The 21,138-nt window shown below is 38.7% G+C and overlaps 1 non-coding gene across 1 annotated transcript; it reads right to left on the bottom strand.

The window, feature by feature from the left end:
- Positions 1-20,736: 20,736 nt before the first annotated feature.
- TRNAM-CAU (transfer RNA methionine (anticodon CAU)) lies at positions 20,737-20,808 on the bottom strand. Its single transcript has one exon. It is a non-coding gene; the product is annotated as a tRNA-Met (tRNA).
- Between the last annotated feature and the right edge of the window lie 330 nt (positions 20,809-21,138).

Consider the following 21,138-nt stretch of genomic DNA (forward strand, 5'->3'; position numbering starts at 1 on the left):
GCCAAAAGCTGGTTCTTTGAAAAAATTAACAAAATTGATAAACCATTGGCTAGACTGACTAAAGAAAAACAGGAAAGGAAACAAATAACCCGAATAAGAAATGAGAAGGACCACATCACAACAGAACCAAATGAAATTAAAAGAATCATTTCAGATTACTACGTAAAATTGTACTCTAACAAATTTGAAAACCTAGAAGAAATGGATAAATTCTTGCAAAAATACTACCTACCTAAACTAACACATTCAGAAGTAGAACAACTAAATAGACCCATAACAAAAAAAGAGATTGAAACGGTAATCAAAAAACTTTCAACAAAAAAAATCCTGGCCCAGACGGCTTCACTGCAGAGTTCTACCAAACCTTCAGAGAAGACTTAACACCATTACTATTGAAGGTATTTCAAAGCATAGAAAAAGACGGAATACTACCCAACTCATTCTATGAAGCTACCATCCCCCTGATACCAAAACCAGGTAAAGACATTACAAAAAAGAAAATTTTAGACCTATATCCCTCATGAACATAGATGCAAAAATCCTCAACAAAATTCTAGCCAATAGAATCCAACAACATATCAAAAAAATAATTCACCCTGATCAAGTGGGATTTATACCAGGTATGCAAGGCTGGTTTAATATCAGAAAAACCATTAATGTAATCCATCACATAAATAAAATAAAAGATAAAAACCACATGATCTTATCAATAGATGCAGAAAAGGCATTTGACAAAGTCCAACACCCATTTATGATAAAAACTCTCACCAAAATAGGAATTGAAGGAAAATTCCTCAACATAATAAAGGGCATCTATGCAAAGCCAACAGCCAATATCACTCTAAATGGAGAGAACCTGAAAGCATTTCCCTTGAGAACGGGAACCAGACAAGGATGCCCTTTATCACCGCTCTTATTCAACATCATACTTGAAGTCCTAGCCAGGGCAATTAGGCTAGACAAAGAAATAAAGAGTATCCAGATTGGTAAGGAGGAAGTAAAGCTATCACTGTTTGCAGATGACATGATCGTATACATGGAAAACCCTAAGGAATCCTCCAGAAAACTACTGAAACTAATAGAACAGTTTGGAAGAGTCTCAGGTTATAAAATAAACATACAAAAATCACTTGGATTCCTCTACATTAACAAAAAGAACACCGAAGAGGAAATAACCAAATCAATACCATTCACAGTAGCCCCCAAGAAGATAAAATACTTAGGAATAAATCTTACCAAGGATGTGAAAGACCTATACAAAGAAAACTATAAAACTCTGCTACAAGAAATTCCAAAGGACATACTTAAGTGGAAAAACATACCCTGCTCATGGATAGGAAGACTTAACATGGTAAAAATGTCTATTCTACCAAAAACCATCTATACATATAACGCACTTCCAATCCAAATACCAATGTCATATTTTAAGGGGATAGAGAAACAAATCACTAATTTCATATGGAAGGGAAAGAACCCCCGGATGAGCAAAACATTACTGAAAAAGAAGAAGAAAGTGGGAGGCCTCACTCTACCTGATTTCAGAACCTATTATACAGCTACAGTAGTCAGAACAGCCTTAGTACTGGTACAACAACAGGCACATAGACCAATGGAACAGAATTGAGAACCCAGATATAAATCCATCCATGTATGAGCAGCTGATATTTGACAAAGGATCAGTGTCAGTCAATTGGGGAAATGATAGCCTTTTTAACAAATGGTGCTGGCATAACTGGATATCCATTTGCAAAAGAATGAAACAGGACCCATACCTCACACCATGCACAAAAACTAACTCCAAGTGGATCAAAGACCTAAACATAAAGACTAAAACGATAAAGATCGTGGAAGAAAAAATAGGATCCACCCTAGGAGCCCTAATACAGGGCATAAACAGAATACAAAACATTACCAAAAATGATGAAGAGAAACCAGATAACTGGGAGCTCCTAAAAATCAAACACCTATGCTCATCTAAAGACTTCACCAAAAGAGTAAAAAGACCACCTACAGACTGGGAAAGAATATTCAGCTATGACATCTCAGACCAGTGCCTGATCTCTAAAATCTACGTGATTCTGTCAAAACTCAACCACAAAAAGACAAACAACTCAATCAAGAAGTGGGCAAAGGATATGAACACACATTTCACTAAAGAAGATATTCAGGCAGCCAACAGATACATGAGAAAATGCTCCGGATCATTAGCCATTAGAAAAATGCAAATTAAAACTACGATGAGATTCCATCTCACACCAACTAGACTGGCCTTAATCCAAAAAACACAAAATAATAAATGTTGGAGAGGCTTCGGAGAGATTGGAACTCTCATACACTGCTGGTGGGATTGTAAAATGGTACAACCACTTTGGAAATCCATCTGGCCTTATGTTAAACAGTTAGAAATAGAACTACCATACAACCCAGAAATCCCACTCCTCGGAATATACCCTAGAGATACAAGAGCCTTCACACAAACAGATATATGCACACCCATGTTTATTGCAGCTCTGTTTACAATAGCAAAAAGCTGGAAGCAACCAAGATGTCCGTCAACGGATGAATGGGTAAATAACTTGTGGTATATTCACACAATGGAATACTACGCATCGATAAAGAACAGTGACGAATCGCAGAAACATTTCATAACATGGAGGAATCTGGAAGGCATTATGCTGAGCGAAATGAGTCAGTTGCAAAAGGACAAATATTGTATAAGACCACTATTATAAGATCTTGAGAAATAGAAAAAACGGAGAAGAACACATACTTTTGTGGTTACAAAGCGGGGAGGGAGGGAGGGAGGAGAGGGCTTTTTATTGATCAATCAGTAGATAAGAACTGCTTTGGGTGAAGGGAAAGACAACACTCAATACAAGGAAGGTCAGCCTAATTGGACTGGATTAAAAGCAAAGAGGTTTCCGGGATAAAATGAATGCTTCAAAGGTCAGCGGAGCAGGGGCTGGGGTCTGGGGAACTTGGTTTGAGGGGACTTCTAAGTCAATGGGCAAAATAATTCTATTATGAAAACATTCTGGATCCCACTTTGAATTGTGGCTCCTGAGGTCCTAAATGCCAACAAGCTGCCATCTAAGATACATCAATTGGTCTCAACCCACCTGGAGCAAAGGCAAAGGAAGAACACCAAGGTCACACGACAACTAAGAGCCCAAGAGACAGAAAGGGCCACATGAACCAGAGACCTACATTATCCTGAGACCAGAAGAACTAGTTGGTCCCCGGCCACAATCGATGTCTGCCCTGTCAGGGAGCACAACAGACAACTCCTGAGGGAGCAGGAGACCAATGGGATACAGACCCCAAATTCTCATGAAAAGACCATACCTAATGATATGATTGCGACTAGAGGAATCCAGGAGACAATGCTCCCCAGAACTTCTGATGGCACAGGACAGGAACCATCCCCGAAGACAAATCATCAGGCATGAAAAGGACTGGTAAGTGGGGGAGAGAGAGATGCTGATGAAGAGTGAGCTATTTAAATCAGGTGGACACTGGAGAGTGTGTTGGCAACTCTTGACTGGAGGGGGGATGGGAAGATAGAGAGAGAGGGAAGATGGCAAAATTGGCACGAAACGAGAGACTGTAAGGGCTGACTCAATAGGGGGAGAGCAAGTGGGAGAAGGGAGTAAGATGTATGTAAACCTACATGTGACAGACTGATTGGAATGGTAAATGTTCACTTGAAGCTTAATAAAAATTAATTAAAAAAAAAAAAGAAGAAGATGGAGGGAATACACAGAGTCATTATACCAAAAAGAATTAGTCGATGTTCAACCATTTCAAGAGATGGCATATGATCAGGAACCAATGGTACTTAAGAAAGAAGTTCAAGCTGCTCTGAAGGCATTGGCGAAAAACAAGGCTCCAGGAATTGATGGAATATCAGTAGAGATGTTTCAACAAACAGATGCAATGCTGGAGGTGCTCACTCTCATAATTCCTATGTGAGGAGTCAATTCAGAGTGAAGAAAAACATTTGTGAAAACATTTACTTAAAGCAGAAAATGAGGAAAATATAATTTATTTTGTGTTTTACCTCCACGTGACTAGTCTTCAAAACCGTATGCTTGAATTATATCTCTAGTATCTCAACATTCATAAAAATAAAAACCACAATTTTCACCTTTCATGTGGGGAAAAAAAGGCTTCAGGTTAGTAAGGCTGTTTTGAACTAGTTATTCTTCTGGGCAGCTTAAAACAGCAGAAATTTATTATCTCATAATTTTGGAATCTAGAAGTACAAAATGAAGGTGTTGGTAGGACCGAGTTCTCTCTGAGGGCTATAGAGGAAGTTCCTTGCACTAAGTAGGTACTTTCTGGACGCTTCTGGTAGTCCCAGAGATTCCTTGGCTTGTGGCAACATAATGTCTGTCTCCGTCTTCACATAACTGTTTTCCTGCTGTATCTCTCTGTGTCTGTATTCCTTTTCTTCCTTTTATAAGGACACCAATTATATTGGATTAGGGCCCACCCAACTCTAGTATGACTTCAAGTTAAGTAATTACATTGCAGAGGCTCTATTTCCAAATGTATTAACATTTGGTTATGGGGCTAGGACTTGATCATATCATTTTGGGGAACACGAATCAAGCCCTAGCACTGGGAATAGGAAAATAAGGGAACAATCTAAATGCCCATTATTAGGGAACTGCTTAAATAAGTATGATACTTTCTGTAACGGAATGTTCTACTCTTCATCTTTGAGAAGAACAAAGCATTCTATATATTGATATGTAAAGGTTTCTTTGATTACATTTGTTACAAGCTTACATACAATCAGACCTCATGGGATCTGGTTCATTGGTTTAGAAGTTTAGGGTCATGTTTTATGGGAATCCCAGTTAATTGGTGTAATGATGTGTTTAGTGCTTCTGTCTCCAAGTTTTTGTGTATTTTCTGAAGTCTTAAATGCTTGTAAATGGCCATCCTAGTTACAACAATTGGTCTTTTTTTATCTGGAGGAACAGAAGAAGAAGGGAAGTCAGGAATAGGAGAAGGAAATGGAATGTGTGGCTAATTGCCCCATGAGCAACTGCCTCTTTTGCCATGAGACAAGGACTGGATGGTGCCTGCCTACAGTTGCTGAATGTTTTGATCAAAGATTCTATAAAAGAATCTGTTAAAAAAGAAGAAATTGCAGAAGAGAATTTGAAATTCTGATGGAATCCAGAATTTCTGGAGCCAGGGAGGCTAGATGAACCCCCAAAACTATTACCCTGAGGCAATGTTGAAACCTTAAACCAAAAATATCTCCTGAAGTCTTCTTAAAACCAAACAACAATTTAGCTTAACAAGTAAAGAATGTCAACCTTGAGCCTTGCTCTGATTTAAGAACTATGTCTGTGGGATCAAACTGACAACAGCAACTTGAAAGTTTAGGTAGGAAACTTAGGGGGTAGTGGGTTTATGTTAATGGAGAAGGAACAATTCAGAAAAGGAGGGTGATAATTGTTCTATATCTTGAAGAATGTAATCAATGTCACAGAACTGTGCATATAGAAATTGTTGAATTGGTGTATGTTCTGCTGTGTATATTCCCAACAATAATAAATAAATAATTTTCCCCTCCCCCCAAAAAGTAAGATGAATAAAAAAAAAAATTAGTCCATATAATATGGGACTGTTTTTACAAGTCACTTCTTTTATAACAATAATGGCATGTGTGGAAGGCCAAAGTACATTTGAACTGAAAAAAATGGCCTAGGAGCTACTGAGAGACTTTCACCAGAAAGTATTCTCATCCAAACAAATGCAAAAGTCCAGGCAGCATTATAAACCTAGATCAAGCCCAGCAGAAAATCTTGAAGAACTGCAAAGATTACAACTTGACAACCAGTACAAAATAATGCCAAAATACCAAGGATTCTAAACAGAAATGACAAATATTGCCAAATAAACAGATCATGGGTACACTAAAGACACAAAACAAGTGTAATAAAAAAATAACCTCCAGAAATTCACCCAGTACATCAAAATGCCAGACAGGTCTGGAAGAGTGGGAGTCATCAAAAATGACCTATACCATTCCGAAATTCTAAGTATGCTAAGTTGGTGAGCAAAAGCCATATCCCCACTGACTGCTTATGGTATATGCAAATAATGCAATTTTCTGTATATATATTCACCTGAGTAGAGCCCTCATTGTGCATTGGTTAAGAAATCAACCTCTAACTGAAAGGTTGGCACTTCAAATCCTCCAGCTACTCCTTGGTAACCCTATCGGCAGTTCTACCCTGTAAGGTTGCTATGAGTTGGAATCAACTCCACGACGGTGGGTTTTTTGTTCATCTGAATGAGGCAGATCTATATAAAAAAATAGATTATTGGAAAATGTCCAGGGTATATTAAGAAAAGTATATGCATAACGGTATGTATTATGATGCTATAGAAGTATTTTTAAAGAAAAAAAAAAGCATGTATTAAAAGCTTTTTATACTAATTTGTTAATAAGTTCTATTATTTTGATGAAAAAGCACTTTATGGGTTAGAATCAATTCAGAGTGAAGAAACGTACATAAGAAAAAAGGTATGAAAAGAGATTTTTAGGAGATTCTGTGTGAAAAGCTGGGAAAAGATACAGGTATGAATGAAAAAGTGGGGAAAGGGTTCTAGCTTCCCTGGAACATGGCATGCTGACTAGCAGGCATGTGGCCGGAGAAGAGAATGTAAGAAGCTTCCCATGGCATAGCCTTGACACAGGACCTTCCTGCTTCCTTTCTCACTAACAGGAAGAGTGTCAAATGGGGACTCTGTCATGGCCCAAAAGAAGTTTCTCAGTCACTGTCTCTACATTCTTTTCTCCACACACAAACTGGCCCATGTTCTGTGTAAATCCATGAAGCTGATCAGTTTCGAAGATGGGACTCAGTTTGTCCTAGTGGAGATCCGGTTGAGCCTGTTCTTAACATTCTCCTGCCTCTTTACCTTACTTGGAACCTGGTTTCATAGAAAAACTCTCACATGCTGATCAGAGCTGCTCCTCATCACTGTTCTCAGCAGAACCATAACAGCATTTGTATTGCAGAAAAGAGCAAAGATGCCTTTCAAGAAGCCGAATGTTGTTTACCAACAACACAAGCTTAGCTTTGGGAACTTAATTCTATGGCTCATCAAGGATGAGACTGCTTTCCCTTGGACTTCTTCCTACATAGACCTTATCTATTTCTATTGTTAATGTATGAATTCCATGTGAATGTGTTATTGGAGACACCTCCAGCCCGTACACAGAACAAGGCAAAATTCAGTCCTTTTGTAGGCATTAGTTTTAAAAGAGTTCTTTTCAAAATAATACTTTATTGTTTTTAAAGCAGAAATTTACACCACAAGTTAGATTCCTATATAACAATTTCTGCACAAATTATTCAGTGATATTGGTTACATTTTCCACAATGTGTCATTCTTCTCATTCATTCAGTTCTGGTTGTACTGTTTTCATTTCAGTTTCACTGCCACCTTACCCTATCATCTTTGCCTTGGTATAATTTTTGACCATTTAGTCTCATAAATATAGTTTTTTTTTTTTTTTTTGAAAAAGAAACTCATTACTCTTGAGTGACATTCTTTATTTTATGAGCCAATCTGTTATTTAACTAAAAGGTGTCCTCACGGTTAATTTTCATTTAAGGTTTAAAGATATCTCAGGGCCATAGTCTTGGAAATACTTTAGTCTCAACCAGTCCAGTAAATGTGAACTTTTTAAGAATTTGACTTCTGTTTCACATTTTTGTCCCATCCTATCAAGATCCATCTATTGCAGCCTTGATCAGAACTGTTGATTTTGGTAGCCAGGCACCATCTAGTTATTCTTGTCTCAGGATAGATGGATGAGGCCATGGTTCATGAAGACTGTTACTTCTACAGAAAACTTTCTTCCTCGAGTATTTGGTTCTTTCCTTCCTTTTTTGTTCCAAATGAAGTGATACCTGTATCTTATATGGTGTCTTGTAAGCTTTTTTTTTTTTTTTAAATCGTGTATTAGGTGAAAGTTTACAGCTCAATTTCTCATACAAATATTTATACACATATTGTTATGTGACAGTAGTTGCAATCCCTGTAATGTGAAAGCACACTCCTCCTTTCCACCCCAGGTTTCCAGTGTCCATCCAACCACCTCCTGTCCCTTTCTCCCTTCTCATTCTGCCTCTGGACTGGAGCAACATATTTAGTCTCATGTATCTGCTTGAACTAAGAAGCACACTCTTCATGAGTATTATTGTATGTTTTAGAGTTCAGACTAATGTTTGTCTGAAGAGTTTATTTCTGGAATGGTTAGTTTTAAAAGGGTATTGAAAGGTAGATTTCTCTTGAGGAAGTCTATGAATTGGGGCAGGGTTACAACATGTTATTACCTGTTTTAATATTATAGGAAAAAAGTAACTCCATCTGGTTTGACATGGAACATAGTATTCTGATTTAAAATGTAACTAAGATGTTCCTGGCATTTTTAAAAGTAACTAAGGCTCCTGAATCCCCTCTGCTGAGCAATTCACTGCTAAAGTTGGGGTGTCACACAGAGAGAAAAGTTGAATGTATTCATTAGCTGTGACTGTTATTAGTAGTGTAAATATTCACTACTGTCATTTATTAAGAATATGTTATGTGGTAGACATCTTAGAAACACAACCTGCATGATTGTCATACATCTGTTTAGACACGGGAAAGTATAAAACCAAGATTACCCGAAGTCAGATAGGTTATTAGAGCCAGTTCAGGGATGAAAACTCAGTTACAACAAAGTTCAAAGTTCATGATATTTTCCTTGAATCACCCATCATCTCTAAAAATAACACTTTACCAGGTTCTTTTGCTAAAAAAAAAAAAAGCAAAAGGTATCAGTTGAAACCATTGCATTGAACAAAGACTAGTGGGTATAACTATAAAATTGTTCCAGCCTGTCTTAGAAATCGGGGCAGCATTGTAGATGTGATCCCAGAATAAAAAAATGGTAGGTGAATTTAATTGATAATCTTGATTTACAAAATAAGAGGGTGGAAGAAGCAACATGGCAAGTGAGATTTTATGGTAAGGATCAGCGTGATAGAGTTTGGTTAGTGCACGTAATTCAATATGGCTGGAACAGAAAGTGCTAATGGATGTTGTATACCCAAAGAAATTAAAGGACTTAGATATTTAGTTGCTAAATCTATCATGTATAAAATTTTATATAAAGGGTTCAAGACAGAAATTGTTAAAAAAGGTAAGAGCCATTGGCTCACCATCTGCATGTCAAACTAGTTCTGTTGCGTGTTTAACTGGAACAGAAATCTACTGCTTATTCATTTCTAGACCCTCATTTATTTATCTTCATGTCTTTGTCCACGAAATTGCCTTCTCTCCACACTCTTATTCTCCACCTCCAAAATATTCATGTCACAGCTCAGTTTCTTATCTCTAAGTCTAGCAAAAATACTGTTTATTCTAAAAAGTTTCCCTGATTTCTTTAAAAAAAAAAAAAAACTCTTATCTGAATCACATCCATTTCTTCTATGCATTATTAATGCATTAAATTAGGCATTCTTTAATTTAAGATGTATTAATTGACTGCTTACCCAGTGCCAGGCAAAAATTTAGGTTCTTAGGATCATCTAATAAACAATTGAAAAATAATACTCCTGGTGGTGCAGAGTTTAAGCGTTCGGCTGCCAATCACAAGGTCAGCAGTTTGAATCCATCAGCACTCCTTGGGAACCCTGTGGGGCAATTCTACTCTGTCCTATATGGTCGCTATGAGTCGGAAACATCTTGACGACAAGGAACAGGTTTGCTTTTTGTTTCTTTGTTTTGATTTTCATAATGGAGCTTATTTTTCTAGTAGAAAAAGTAAGCAGAAATAAATCAGTAAAATAGATTATGTTGGATGATGCTGTCTGCTAGAGAGAAATTTGAAGCAGTGAAGGGAGTTAGGGACAGCTGAGGGCTGGTAAACTTAAACAGGGTGATTGATTAGGTACAGCTCCACTTAGGAAGTAACCGACTTAAATGTGACGAAGATATCAGCTATTACATGTATTGAAGAAAAGAAAGCTATAAGTAAAAAGCGGACGCTAATCTGTGGCTATCGTACATCAAATGCATTCAGCACTTAGACCTTTCTTCTAATCCACCAGCTCAAGCTGAAGTCAGTGTTGGGCATATTTGATAAATGCTTCATGGAAGCAAGGAATGGAATCTATGTCACCTTTACATCAATTTCTAAGTAACTAAGTCTCATGGCTATCTGTGACTCTGCTCTTAGCTCAAACAACTTATTTATAATGTCCCCTTACACTGAACAGGACTCTCAATGTTAATTAATGAGATAAGTCTACATTTTCATCTCTTTTGTACAGAAAATATGTGTAACAGCAGATTTTATTTAGTCAACTTTGCACTGGGCTTCCAAAACTAGAGAAAGCATGCAAAAAATCAACATAATATTCAGGATTCCTCACACATCACTTGGAAAAGAACACAGCCTGCACCTCTATTGTAATAAAGCCAGGGGAGCTGGAAATATTCCCGTTTTCCCAGAAATTTTTAACCCCTTAATATAGAATGTCTTGAAATAAATGGATTTGTCAATTTTTTGAAAGATGTGGATATAATTCTATACAACCAGGACCATGATTTGAAGGTCTAAGATTCCTGTCTAACTAATTTGAGAAGAACATTGAAGTCTTCTCATAGTCTGGAGCTCATAGCATCTGTTACTGTCTGTCTGAATAGGACACTGAATTTATCTCTCATCTTTCACCTACATCCTTACAAACCTACTCTCCTGCTTTAGTTAGTTATTTTTTAAAAAGTTCCAAGAATAAGTCTGTGCTGGAGCCAGCTCACACCAGTTTATGGAAGCTGATTGTTAAATATTCAGGAATTTTGGAAGCCTGTTGTTAAACCTTTGGTAGTTTGAAATCAGCCATGGTAGGAGCATTTATACCACAGAATTGACAAATGCTACAAATCAGGTTGTGTTGTGTTGGTCCAGTAACAGTCACACCCCTGAGAATAACCATTATGTAGAAGACACTGTATTAGTGCTCATACTGATATGCTCCTTGGAAACTCTATGGGGCAGTTCTACTCTGTCCATACGGTCACTATGAGTCGGAATTGACTCGATGGCACTGTTTTCTTTTTTTTTTAACAGTGATATGAATAAGAGAGTATTCTATCACATGGGGTTGTTATGAGTCAAAATTGACTCAACAGCACACATACCCTGACAAACAAGAAAGGTATGGCTGCCCCCTAGGATGGCTAGAAAATTGAGAGAAATTGTGAGGCTGGGGGTCTTCCAGTTTGATGGACCTGGGGAAGGGGTATGAAGAGCCAGAGAGTCTGTGAAAGGAAGATTCTGCCACCCAGTGAAATCTTTAGAGAAAATTCATAAGGGAAGAGTGGGAGCAAGGGAGTAATTGGAATAGGTGGTCAACAGGGAAGTGTAATGGTCTGTCTCAGGTCCCATCATCAATGACTCACTTCACTAAATTACAGGCCACTGTAATGTCAGCCCAGATTTATACCCTTAGAATGGCATCAAAAATTAAAAAATCGAAAAACATAGATCTGATTTTCCAGCATCAGTGCTAGAAGCTGAGCTGATTTTTTTCCCTCTAGTTTCAGAGGCAGAAATATGCAAAATATGGAAAAGCAAAAAGCCCCAACCAAGAATCGTGAAAAGAAATTTTGTCCCCATCACTTCTCAGGTCCTGGTGAGGATCAAGACAGTGAAGAGAAGGGAGAGAGGCTTCTGCTTCTCCTATTGCAGAGCAGTGGGAGTCCTGGCATTTCCCCCCTAGCTCAAAGCTTTCCTCTCCTTCATCTTGAGCTAAGCACCTGAGACCCAAGTCCTCGGGTCCTGAACCATCCAGAAGCTTCTTGATGATGCTCTGGACATGAAGGAGCCCTGGGAAAGGTCTTCAACAAAACTAGCACTCCTTAGGCCAGTGATGCAGTGTAGAGGATTGGGTTGAGAAAATGCTTACAGTTGGCTCAGCTAGTACCATAGAGGTGGTCACTGGGCTTCTTTGAGGGCTCCTTTATAGACTGTTTGGCTCATTGCAGAGACCCTCGCTGCAGCTGATAGTCTTCATTTGGAACTTGCCCAGACTTGCTCCAGAGTTGGCACTGTGGCTTCCCTGTCAGTCACTCAGGTTTCAACACAAATATCACTTCTTCAGAGAGCCTTTTTCTGACCACTCTGACTAAATCAATACCCCCGTGGCTCTATCTTCTACATAAAATGTGTCTGTATTGAAGAGCTTCACTAAATACTGCTGTGTTGTCTATCTCCTCCCTAGAATGTATGCTTCCTGAGCCTTGTCTGTTCTTGTTCTCTCAATGTATCCCCAGTGTCTACAGCTACATAAGCATATCTGGGGAAAGAAAAGTTCTAGAAGAAAGGAAAAAAAGGGGGGTAGGGGGAGACAGATATGAATTCAATAATGATTAGTTTAATAAGGAAAAGCTAAATTGTATTATGCTATTTTCTCAATTTAATCCTAGGGCTAAGGGAGGAAAAAGTGTGAGCTAAAGGAATCTAATGTGTTTCGATTAATTACACTCAGGTAGGATAGCTAATGAATTCCAGGACAAATTCATTTTCCTCATGCAACTTGGCAAATTGACAAGCATGTTTTGTCCTCCAACAGTAAAATGATGGCTGAGAATATGGATTACACTTGAAATAATTTCACAGTGTGGCATCTCTCACACTTACCACTATTCCATTTAAAAATATTAGAAAATATAATTTGAATAGGACAGTAATAAACCAGTCAAGTTATATTCAGTATTTTGAATCTCAATATTATTTTCATTGCTTTGTTAAGTATCATAGTAATCTTTACAATTAATAATTAGCATTGTATTTTTATTCAATAGATTTTCAAAATTAATTTAATAATGAAAAAAATGAAGGGTGGTAAATTCTATTCCTTTTTATGAAATTGTATAATACATGTTAATTTATAAGATATAAAAAAATGAAAATAGAAAATTATATTAAGAAGAAACTTAAAATGAATTGTATATCAATAAAATATTAATTTCGAATGCATATGTTAAAAAATCATTAAAGTAAGTGAGCAGGCTACTTTGAAAATAATGAAAATGATGTGCTGACAAATTTTATAGCATTATTCATAGTATTTCTTAGATTTTAGATTCTAGTCTTAAATACTTTTGAAATACAATTGATTAACTGAGCTGTGTATTCAACAAATGATGTAAGAAAAAAGAAATCCTGAAGGAACCAGGAAGAATAAACAGTAAAGATAAGTGGGGTAATTCATTAATTAGAAAAAAACAACAGTGGCTTGGTCTATTGGGGAAAAAAATTCAATCATCAGTCAAATAAAAAAAAGATGGACTAAGCCCAAATTTCTTTGCTCTTTTAAGCAAAATGTATTATTCGTGGGTGCTGAGGTACTGCATTAAAAAGTGTGGTAGGAGAATTTATTGAAATGCTAAGTGATATTTAATCAGGCTGCTCCCCTGGGTGCAGAAAAGTAGGGACCAAGTCAAGGCTACTGCAAGGATAAAAGAGTTCTGGAAGGAAAGTGAAGGGGAGGCCCTTCTTCCTCTTTGTGCATCACAGCCTGCTTGGGGTTCCCTTCCCTTTGCTCTTCCTTCGTTTTTCTTCATGAATTAAGTTGGATTGTGGGTCAAGATGTTGCCAAGTCCTGTCATATGTGGAACTACACGGGACAGAAAAAAAAAAAAAAAAGACGAAGTTTACTTTATTTCAAAGACATCCAGTGTTGCTCATAAAATTAAAAACAGAAAGGTTAAAAAAAAAAAAACAATGTTTTCTTCATCTGCATTCAAGCATAAAGCTCTGAGGTAGTTACTTAGAAGTTACTGTTACAGACTGAGAAGAACAGAGTAGCAAAGCTGGAAAATTTTAAGCAAGCCAGGTACAATTTCGGCTGACTCTGGCGCTGTTGGATATTTTGGAAAACTGGTTATTTTGGGAATTAAAGTTTTATGCTTTTGCAGAATTGTGCAGTTTTCTGGGAGCTCCAGGACCAGGGCCTTGGTGGAGCCAGAACAAGACTGAGGGTGGAGCCTCTCAGGAAATATCCTCTGCAGAGCTGGGAGCTCTGGTCAAAGGTGGGCCTAGAGCCTGTTACCCTGGGAATGTTGTGGCCCTGACACATTATTGTTTGATATTTTGGAAAAGAAGGGACACCATCCCAACTGTAACTAAGTATAGCTATCTAAAGAATGGTCTGAATATTTTATCTCCAAAGGGAATTGTGATTATCATCCACAGAAGTGCCAGGAAAGAAGTACAAGAAACATAGAAAAGTTGCGGTTGTTGTTGTTAAGTGCCGGTGAGTTGGTTCCAACTCATAGCAACCTTATGCACAACAGAAAGAAACACTGCCAGGTCCTGCACAATCCTTACAATCAAAGTTATGCTTGAGCCCTTTGTTGCAGCCACTGTGTCAGTCTACCTCTTTCAGGGTTTTCCTCTTTTCCGCTGACCCTGTACTTTACCGAGCATGATGTCCTTCTCCAGGGACTAATCCTTCCTGATAATATGTCCAAAGTATGTGAGACACAGTCTTGCCATCCTTGCTTCCAAGGAGCATTCTGGTTGTACTTCTTCCAAGCAAATTTGTTTGTTATTTTAGCAGTCGATATTCCTTGCCAATATCATCATTCAAAGGTGTTAATTCTTCTTCAGTCTTCCTTATTCATTGTCCAGCTTTCACATGCATATGATGCAATTGAAAATACCATGGCCTGGGTCAGATGCACCTTAGTCTTCAAGATGACATCTTTGCTTTTCAACACTTTAAAGAGGTCCTTTGCAGCAGGTTTCCCAGATGCAACACGTCTTTTGATTTCTTGACTGCTGCTTCCATGGGTGTTGATTACGGATCCAAGTAAAATGAAATTCTTGACAACTTCAATCTTTTCTCCATTTATCATACTGTTGCTCATTGGTCCAGTTGTGAGGATTTTTGTTTTCTATATGTTGAGGTGTAATCCATACTGAAGGCTGTGGTCTTTGATCTTCATTAGTAAGGGCTTCAAGTCTTCTTCACTTTCAGCAAGCTAAGTTGTGTCATCTGCATAACACAGGTTGTTAATCAGTCTTCCTCCAATCCTGATGCCCCATTCTTCTTCCTGTAGTCCAGCTTCTGGAATTATTTGCTCAGCATAGAGATTGAATAGGTACATTGAAAGGATACAACCCAGATGTACACCTTTCCTGACTTTAACCCACTCAGTATCTCCTTGTTCTGTCCAAACAACTGCCTCTTGATTTATGTACAAGTTCCTCATGAGCACAATTAAGTGTTCTGGAATTTGCATTCTTCGCCATATTATCCATAATTTGTTTCGGTCCACACGATCGAATGCCCCTGCATAGTCAATAAAGCACAGGTAAACATCCTTCTGGTATTCTCTACTTTCACCCAGGGTCCATCTGACATCAGCAATGATATCCCTGGTTCCATGTCCTCTTCTGAATCCAGCCTGAATTTCTGGCCATTTCCTGTCGATATACTGCTGTAGCCACTTTTGAATGATCGTCAGCAAAATTTTGCTTGCATATGATATTAATGATATTGTTCAATAATTTCCACATTTGGTTGGATCACCTTTCTTGGGAATAGGCATAAATATGGATCTCTTCCAGTCGGTTGGCCAGCAAACTGTCTTCCATATTTCTTGGCACAGGCAAGTGAGCACTTTCAGCACTGCATCCATTTGTTGAAACATCTCAATTGATATTCCGTCAATTCCCGGAGCCTTGTATTTCACCAAAGCTGTCAGTGTAACTTGGACTTCTTCCTTCAGTGCCATTGGTTCCTGATAATATGCTACTTCTTGAAATGGTTGAACGTCAACTAATCCCTTTGGGTATAACGACTCTTTGTATTCCTTCCATCTTCTTTTGATGGTTCCTGTGTCTTTTAGTATTTTCCCCATAGAATCCTTCACTATTGCATATTGAGGCTGGAATTTTCTCTTCAGTTATTTCAGCTTGAGAAAGGCCAAGAGTGTTTTTCCCTTTTCATTTTCTGTCTCCAGCTCTTTGCATATATCATTACAATACTTACTTTGTCTTCTCCAGTCACCCTTTGAAATCTTCCATTCAGTTCTTTTACTTCTTCATTTCTTCCTTTTGCTTTAGCTGCTCAATGAATGAGAGCATGTTTCAGAGTCTCCTCTGACATCCATCTTGGTCTTTTCTTTCTTTGCTGTCTTTTCAATGACCTCTTGCTTTCTTCATGTATGATGTCCTTCCACAACTTATCTGGTCTTAGGTCATTAGTGTTCAACGCGTCAAATCTATTCTTGAGATGATCTGTAAATTCAGGCGGGATATGCTTAAGGTCGTATTTTGGCTTTTGTGGATTTGCAATGATTTTCTTCAATTTCAGCTTGAACTTGCATATGAACAATTGATGGTGTGTTCCACAGTCGGCCCCTGGCCTTGTTCTGATGGATGATATTGAGCTTTTCCATTCTCCCTTTCCACGGACATAGTCGATTTGACTCCTGTGATTTCCGTTTGGTGACGTCCCTATATATAGTTGCTGTTTAAGTTGGTGAATAAGGTATTTCCAATGAAGAAGTTGTTGGTCTTGAAAAATTCTATCATTCTATCTCTGGCATTGTTTCTATCACCAAGGCCATATTTTCCAACTACCAATCCTTCTTCGTTTTCAACTTTCCCATTCCAATCACCAGTAATTTTGAATGCATCCAGATTTCATTTTTCATCAATTTCAGACTTCAGAAGCTAATAAAAATATTCACTTTCTTCATCTTTAGCCTTTGTGGTTGGTGCCTAAATTTGAATAATAGTTCTACTGACTGGTCTTCTTTCCTTGTAGGCGTATGAATATTATCTTGTCACTGACAGTGTTGTTCTTCAAGGTAGATCTTGAAATGTTTTTTTTCACGATGAATGCAACACCATTCCTCTTCAAGTTGTCATTCCCAGAATAGTAGACTCTATGATTGTCTAATTCAAATTGGCCAATACCAGTCCATTTCAGCTCACTAATGTCTAGGATGTCAATGTTTTTCCATTCCGTTTCATTTTTGACTATTTCCAATTTTCCTAGATTCATACTTGGTACATTCCAGGTTGCAAATATAATGGATGTTTGCACCTGTTTCTTCTCATTTTGATTCGTGGCACATCAGCAAGTGAAGGTCCTGAAAGCTTTACTCCATCCATGTCATTAAGGTCAACTCTATTTTGAGGAGGCATCTCTTCCCCAGTTGTCTAATGAGTGCCTTCCAGCTGGCGCTTATCTTCTGGCACTATATTAGACAATGTTCTGCTGCTATTCATAAGGTTTTCACGGGCTAATTCTTTTCAGAAGCAGGCTGCTGTGTCCTTCTTCCTAGTCTGTCTTAATCTAGAAGCTCAGCTGAAATCTGTCCTCCATGGGTGACCCTGCTGGTATCTGGATACCAGTGGCATAGCTTCCAGCATCAAAGCAACATACAAGCCCCCACAGTACTACAAACTGACAAACATATGTGAGGGGAAAAAAAAAAAAAAAAACCTTGTAGAGCAAGAAAATAGACTGCTCTCTCTCAGGCTGACTTTCAGATTATGAGATGAACATTCTGCCCACTGAGCTAAGTAGGAATTAGGGTCAAAAAGAATTACATATATCAGTACCATTGAGAGAAGGGTGTTGAAGGTGTAGTATGCTTCATTGTACCCTCAACACAAAACCAGTTTCCATTCACATCTTCTGTTATTTCCCTGATTATCCCATATTCTTTCTCAGGAGGCTTTCAGTTTGATACAGTAATACAGTACTCCTCCATTACAAGTCAGAGCTAAGGGCACAGCCATAGGTTTTGAGGCACACATGTGCCCAGGGAAACAAAGGCTTTGGTGGGTAGAGACTATGGGGGATGGCAGGTTTTTTAAATGACAGAGGCAGCAGGGAAGATCCCATGTTCCTGTTGTGGTGTTGGGTTCACATACTTATTATGTCATTAAATGCCCCTGCCAATGGGGAGAAAAGAAGAGATCATGAAGTTCTAATGTCAGCAGAAGGCTAGGAAGAGCCTCTAAGTGAAAAGAGCTATGGAGAAATGGGTGTAATCAAAACATAAAAGTTGAAAGGGAATACTGCTAGAAAGTGGAGGAGAAAGAGTTAAAAGAAAAAAACAATAGAAAATGTAAGCTGCTTACACTGAGAGTAGAAGACCAAGGGTAGGGGGGAAGGATGTAATTTAAAGATATAGATGATCAGGGGAATGCTGAGGCTTCAAAGCATATGAAAATTTTTACTTCACTTGACATCACCAAGGAATGTATTTAGTATGTGTTAAGATTTTTGTTTAAAGGCTTTTTCCTATCAAATAAATAGAAACCAAAGATTATTAGTTCCAAGGATGGGAGAGAAGGGGAAGGAGGGATCTTTTGCTTAGGGGACATTGAGTTCATGTTAATGGTGGTGGGATATTTTAGAAAAGGATAGTAAAAATAGTTACACAACTTGAAGAAAATCATCAACATCCCTGAATTACACATGTAGAAATGTTGAATCTTTATATGTTCTGTTGTGTAAATTTTCACCACGATTAAAAAGAAAAGAAACAATCAGCAGAGGCCCAGGGGTCACTGCAGCCTCTTAAGCCAGTCCTGCCTGGAATTCTAGGACAGGTTGGATCATGTGTCCTGTCCTCATTCCACCAAAGAGGAAGTGACACCCAGCGGGATGGGCTGGTGGGTGCAGGTCCGGATGCCAGGATCACCCATGCGCTCCAGCTCCTACATGGTGGGTACTTGGGAGCCAGAGTGGACCAGCCAGTGAGAGTATATCCGAGCTCTGACAGCCATAACCTTACCCTGGCGGCCACCTCCAGGGTGGACCTTCAGGAGTGGGGGGCAGACCAGATCTCCTCTTGGGCCAGGAGAACAGGCCCTGGACCTCCTGGCCTTTTTCTGGGGGGCAAGAGCTGAACCCTCTCAGGCTCTTTTCTGAGTGGATGGGGGAAGAGGAAGGTTTGTAAAAAGTCCCAGAGCTTCCGGTGTGGGGGAGGGGAAGGCCAGCAGGTCCAGCCCCCCAGGAAAGTGGCCTGTGCAGGCCCAAGAGGACCCAACACGGGGTGCTTGCTGGTGTGGGGGTCTGGGGAGAAATGGAGACTCTCCCAGGGAAAAAATGATAATAATTTTTAGGAAAAGGCAATCAATGTAAAAGAGTCTGGTAGAAAAAGCGTTGTTTTGGGGAAATGTGATACTTATTTGACGGTTATGAGGTTGACAGAGATGTGTCCATCGTACATACGGTGCAACTAATAGGCCAGGAGAATGGTAGACAAGCCAAATGAAAAACATGTATAATTTTATATAGATGTAGGTTAGGGAAAAAATAGGAGTGATTGAAATATGTTTTTCAAGGGATAACATTGATAGTAATGTAAGCTCATATAACTGATATATTCATTTCCACATCCTGAATACCTGGCCCTTTATTCTCTGTTCCGCAAGGTCAAGCTCAAATGAAAGGTTGATGTTTCCAACTCACCCAGCAGTGCCACAGGAGAAAAGCCCTGGTGATTTGCTTCTGTAAAGATAACAGCCAAGAAAGCCCTATGGAGCAGTTCTACCCTGTAACACATGGGGTTTCCATGACTCCGAGTAGACTCAACAGCAAGGTTTTTTTGGGGGGAGAAGGCGGGGGGTGCGAGTGAGTTCCCAAGGTTCAGCTCAAATGTGATGTTCTGGAGAGCTTCCTCTGACTTCCTCTCCAGAGTGACTTGCTATGCTTCTGTAGACTAGTACCTTTTCTTATTTCTGAATTAACATTTCTCTGTTAATGTGATGTATTAGTTTATATTTACCTCCTTTACCAGATGTTAATTCCTTGAGGGTACCTCAAAGAAATTTGAATCTGTAGGGTATCACATTGTGTTTCTAAATGGATGATTAATAAATGTTTTTGAGTTATGAACGTTAACCTTTAGAAGGTTGGGAAGGAGTTGAACATTGTCATCAGTGAATATTACCTTTTATTGACAGTCTAAATACCTGCCAGTTGTTTTACCTGAATTATCTTTTAATCCTCATGACCCTGAAATATGATCCCCATTTTGCAGAAAAGTTCTCAGTGGAATGACTGAAAAGAGGTTTGTCCAAATTCACATAGCTAACAAAAGGCAGGGTTAACCTGGTTCTGTCCCAAAGTCTACTCTTTTTTCTTCATGTCAAGTTACTTTTATGTGAACAATGATAGGAACATGAAATAAAAGCTAAGGCAGAAAATTATGGTTATATTGGGGATGAACAAATTGTGGTTATTAAGGAATCTTCAGAAATAAGCCTGGAAACCACTGAAAGTTGGATCTATTATGGACAAATTTGAGTGCACAAATGACTAATTTTCAGAGTTAGGAATTTAAGACTACTGCCCTGTTCTACAGAGCAGATTGAGGCAAATATTTCAGTTGAGCTTCAAGTCTCCACACCATCATGCACACGTTAGTATTCAGCACTACTTTTTGAGAAGCAACAATGTCATTTTACCAAGTGGTCCTAAAGATCTGAGAAGTATGCTACCATATTACTAATAACTGGCTGCCGTCAAGTCCATTCTGACTCATGGTGACCCTATAGGACAGAGTAGAACTGCCCCCTAGGGCTTCCAAGGAGAAGCTGATAAATTGGAAGTGGTAACCTTTTGGTTAGCAGCCAAGGTTTTAAGGCACTGTGTCACCAGGGCTCCACTAAAATAGCAGAGGATGGTTTCGATCCATCGACCTCTGGGTTATGGGCCCAGCACGCTTCCGCTGCGCCACTCTGCTCCTTGGTTGTATTACTAACAGCCAAGCTTATACAGTCCTGATGCATGACAATATGCAAGCACATAGAATTGATGCCATTTTTTCCTATCATTAGTATTGAATAAAATCTCTAGATCAAATGATCAGATGGTTAGATCTGGAAATCTAGTTATGGCCTCATATGGTTTAATTAATGGAAGTCTCAAAATACTTTCAGAAAAAAAAAAACAAAACCTAACATTTTATTTCCAATATGGAGATGGAGTAGGACGTAGCAGCCACTACTGCTTGTCTACACCACAGTCAGCCACTAACACCACCCACCATGCCCCCTTGAAAACAGAAAAATGA

The sequence above is a fragment of the Elephas maximus genome, chromosome 1, assembly GCF_024166365.1.
Source record: "Elephas maximus indicus isolate mEleMax1 chromosome 1, mEleMax1 primary haplotype, whole genome shotgun sequence".
Lineage (NCBI taxonomy): Eukaryota > Metazoa > Chordata > Mammalia > Proboscidea > Elephantidae > Elephas > Elephas maximus.